The following is a 5,064-nucleotide window of genomic DNA, read 5'->3' on the forward strand; positions in this document are numbered from 1 at the left end:
ATAACTGCTAACCATTGGTAAAGTGCTTGTGCGATTGGTTTTAAACATGCTGAAATTGGCTTACACCCAATTGGCACATTTTATTTATTTGTATGTCCCTGGTAAAGTTGTACTACAGGTACCCAGTTTGCCTGTAGCATTTATTGTGCCACAAACTCAAGTAGCCTTTTAAATATGTTTCAGGTCTGCAATTGTAGCCTGTGTGTGCAGTTTAAACTGCCATTTCGACCTGGCAAAATTAACCTTTTGCTAGACTCAAACCTTCCTTTTTAATACATGTAGTCACCTAGGCCCTGTATATGTAAATAAAACACCCAGGCAATATCACAATACCTACTGGCACATAGACAAGGTGGTTTGCACCACAGGAAATAATAATCAAAATACTGTTTTAACACATAAAATACATTTTAATTCATTATAAAGAGTATTGTTTGATAAAATCAATACCTGGTTATTAACATTTGATAAAACATTTTTAGCATTCTAGCATATGCCTTCTTTCATACAAAAAACATTAATTAGGTTAAAAATGGATGGTTTCCTGTCTACGCGTTTCGACACCTATCCGTGTCTTCCTCAGGACTGTACCATCGTGATGCTGTGAAAAGATATTTAAAAGCTCTTTACAATCTTGTATTCTAGTGCAAAAACAGCATATATTACAGAAATACTATTATGTGCCAGATATCGGTTATGAACCTACGATGATGATACCGCCTAACGATATAATGAAACATTTGTATATTTTCACACAAGAAAAACAGAAGAAACATGGGAGCCTAAATCTGTTTAGTTTCATACATATTAGAACCCAATTCTGTTCAAATTCATACATTTCGGGCATATTCATGATATAAGCATAGATAAACATATACAGACAATGATACCATTCAAGTTCGTCTGGTATTTCATAGGTTGGCAATTTCTTAAAACCTCATAACGCCATTCGTCCTATGTAGTTCTATTATAAATATATTCATATGGGTTTCATATTAATCATAACAGATTAGGAGAAAGGATAACAGAAGGGAAAATGAAAAAGTATAAAGAGGAGAGAGAAGCTTTAGTCTGATCTGTTACGAATACTTACTGGGAAGGGAAAGGATATTTACAGTGAGTCACTCTTACCTTTTTAAAATACTCTTTTAGAAGGAGTTTCTAAATCCTTTGAGATACCCTTTGTGTATAGGACTGGCGTGCATTCACTGCTCAAATGCGTCTCACTGCACGATCATCTGTAAATGGAATAATGTTGCTATATTTGTTCTTTACTATTCGTTATTATGCATGCTAAATTTATTTTCTAAATGAACAAGGTCTCACACGCTGTTTAAGCTAATCTTTTTGACCTCCTTTAGGTACAGTTGTATGACAAAAAGATCCAAATTTGAGAAACAGTTGGTTATCTATGGAGGACCTATTGTACTATTTCCTAGTTATAACTATTTAGATTCATCTATTCCTGATTTAATTGTAATGCTTACCTATTTTGAAGAGACGACTGGCAACTATCAGGGTGCCACGTGAGTATTGGGCGTATCAATAACGGTGGTCTGAAACATGGCAATATCTTTATATTAGTTTCACCTCTGTAATTTGATTACATGTGTAAAATGCATACCCTATCTGCCTCCTATGTAATTACTTTACATTGTGTACTTTGCTTACCTATTTAATAATAATTCATGGACTTATATAGATCACGTATATGTCTCCATCTTGCCAAGTTAATCTTAGGCGTGTCAATGATGATAGTCTGAAACATGGTAAGATCCTTATATTAGTTTCAACCGTTATTAGTTTCACCTGTTATTAATAGCAATTTTTAACGTACATTCCCTATCTGCTTCTTATCTAGTTTCATTGCAATGTGTACAATGCTTACCTATTTAACATTAATCCACGGACTTTTATAACCCACGTATGTGTCTCCGTTGCTTCTACGTTGACACGATAAACCAGGCTACAGTGCTGACAGTTCGTTACCAAAGGGCAGCGTTGTCCATAGTGCGTCGGTATAATTACGGCGCCGATAGCTCTCTGTGAATGAGCAACGTTATATTAGCTAAAACCCGTATGGACTGACAGAGTGGCAATTACTGTGTAACAGTGATACACATCTTACCCTGCTTGAGTCTTTTGTATTCGCTGCAAGTATTATAGGCGTGATGTCACGTTGTCGCGGATATGCTCCAGCGTGTAAGCGTTCATTAGTCTAATGGAAAAATAGAGCACATCGGGCGCTTCATTAGTAAAAGAACCCTCAGAAAGTTATTTAAGAAACGCAAATGCGAGCAACTTTTTCTAGTTTACGCACGAGTGGATGGCATTTTCAGGTTTAAATACTTGTTACCTGTATTTGGCAGGGTGTGAGCGAACCGGATATGTCCACGGCGGGATCTTGTTCTTTCGGCAAAGGAGCTATAACCTTCTTTTTGATTGGTTTATATAGCCTAGCTGTGGATAGGTCGGCCTAAGCTGCTTGTTCCTTAAAGGCATACGCCTTGTGCGCGAAGCATACAAGAGGGCTCGATATTATGATCGAGATGCTTTACTTAACTCAAATAAACAACAAAAAGAACAAAAGGTTCTTTTACTAATGAAGCGCCCGATGTGCTCTATTTTTCCATTAGACTAATGAACGCTTACACGCTGGAGCATATCCGCGAATACAAAAGACTCAAGCAGGGTAAGATGTGTATCACTGTTACACAGTAATTGCCACTCTGTCAGTCCATACGGGTTTTAGCTAATGTAACGTTGCTCATTCACAGAGAGCTATCGCTGCCGTAATTATACCGACTCACTATGGACAACGCTGCCCTTTGGTAACGAACTGTCAGCACTGTAGCCTGGTTTATCGTGTCAACGTAGAAGCAACGGAGACACATACGTGGGTTATAAAAGTCCGTGGATTCATGTTAAATAGGTAAGCATTGTACACATTGCAATGAAACTAGATAAGAAGCAGATAGGGAATGTACGTTAAAAATTGCTATTAATAACAGGTGAAACTAATAACGGGTGAAACTAATATAAGGATCTTACCATGTTTCAGACTATCATCATTGACACGCCTAAGATTAACTTGGCAAGACGGAGACATATATGTGATCTATATAAGTCCATGAATTATTATTAAATAGGTAAGCAAAGTACACAATGTAAAGTAATTACATAGGAGGCAGATAGGGTATGCATTTTACACATGTAATCAAATTAGAGAGGTGAAACTAATATAAAGATATTGCCATGTTTCAGACCACCGTTATTGATACGCCCAATACTCACGTGGCACCCTGATAGTTGCCAGTCGTCTCTTCAAAATAGGTAAGCATTACAATTAAATCAGGAATAGATTAATCTAAATAGTTATAACTAGGAAATAGTACAATAGGTACTCCATAGATAACCAACTGTTTCTCAAATTTGGATCTTTTTGTCATACAACTGTACCTAAAGGAGGTCAAAAAGATTAGCTTAAACAGCGTGTGAGACCTTGTTCATTTAGAAAATAAATTTAGCATGCATAATAAGGAATAGTAAAGAAAAAATATAGCAACATTAATCCATTTACAGATGATCGTGAAGTCAGACGCATTTGAGCAGTGAATGCACGCCAGTCCTATACACAAAGGGTATCTCAAAGGATTTAGAAACTCCTTCTAAAAGAGTATTTTAAAAGGGTAAGAGTGACTCACTGTAAATATCCTCTCCCTTCCCAGGCAGTATTCGTAACAGATCAGACTAAAGCTTCTCTCTCCTCTTTATACTTTTTCATTTTCCCTTCTGTTATCCTTTCTCCTAATCTGTTATGATTAATATGAAACCCATATGAATATATTTATAATAGAACTACATAGGACGAATGGCGTTATGAGGTTTTAAGAAATTGCCAACCTATGAAATACCAGACAAACTTGAATGGTATCATTGTCTGTATATGTTTATCTATGCTTATATCATGAATATGCCCGAAATGTATGAATTTGAACAGAATTGGGTTCTAATATGTATGAAACTAAACAGATTTAGGCTCCCATGTTTCTTCTATTTTTCTTGTGTGAAAATATACAAATGTTTCATTATATCGTTAGGCGGTATCATCATCGTAGGTTCATAACCGATATCTGGCACATAATAGTATTTCTGTAATATATGCTGTTTTTGCACTAGATTACAAGATTGTAAAGAACTTTTAAATATCTTTTCACAGCATCACGATGGTACAGTCCTGAGGAAGACACGGATAGGTGTCGAAACGCGTAGACAGGAAACCATCCATTTTTAACCTAATTAATGTTTTTTGTATGAAAGAAGGCATATGCTAGAATGCTAAAAATGTTTTATCAAATGTTAATAACCATGTATTGATTTTATCAAACAATACTCTTTGTAATGAATTAAATTGTATTTTATGTGTTAAAACAGTAGTTTGATTATTATTTCCTGTGGTGCAAATCACCTTGTCTATGTGCTAGTAGGTATTGTGATATTGCCTGGGTGTTTTATTTACATATATTGTTTACCCTGACCCAGGAATTTGATTCTTATCAGGGGGTCCTTGTTTCTTCACATGTCACCTAGGCCCTGGACACCCCAGAGAGGAGGTTGCAATGTATAGAAAAGTAAGACATGTACTTTTAATGTTTACCTGCCCTGGTACTGAAACACTATTAAATTAATGTTTTACTACTGCAAGGTCTACCTCTCCCATATGATAACATTTGGTTAACTTATATATAAACAGTGATAGCTTTCTATTGGGAGCAGGTAGGAAGGTCAAGTTTAATCTCTAAAGAATTGTAATTTAAAACCCTCTTTAATGGTAAAGTTGTCTCTCAAGTCACAATTCTGAAAAGTCCACTTTTCGAAAGTAAAAAAAACTTACAATGTTCCAAACCTAAAATTAGTCAAGCAACATTTTTCATAAGATCAAGTAATTTAATTGTTTTAATCTTTTTACGATTTACGGACTTCCTATTGTTCAAGGACATTTCAAAAACACCTCATATTATTAATTGGACCACATATGAGTATGAGGCACATTTCTGCAGCATT

Source organism: Lissotriton vulgaris, chromosome 3_1 (assembly GCF_964263255.1).
Source record: "Lissotriton vulgaris chromosome 3_1, aLisVul1.2, whole genome shotgun sequence".
In the NCBI taxonomy this organism is placed as follows: domain Eukaryota; kingdom Metazoa; phylum Chordata; class Amphibia; order Caudata; family Salamandridae; genus Lissotriton; species Lissotriton vulgaris.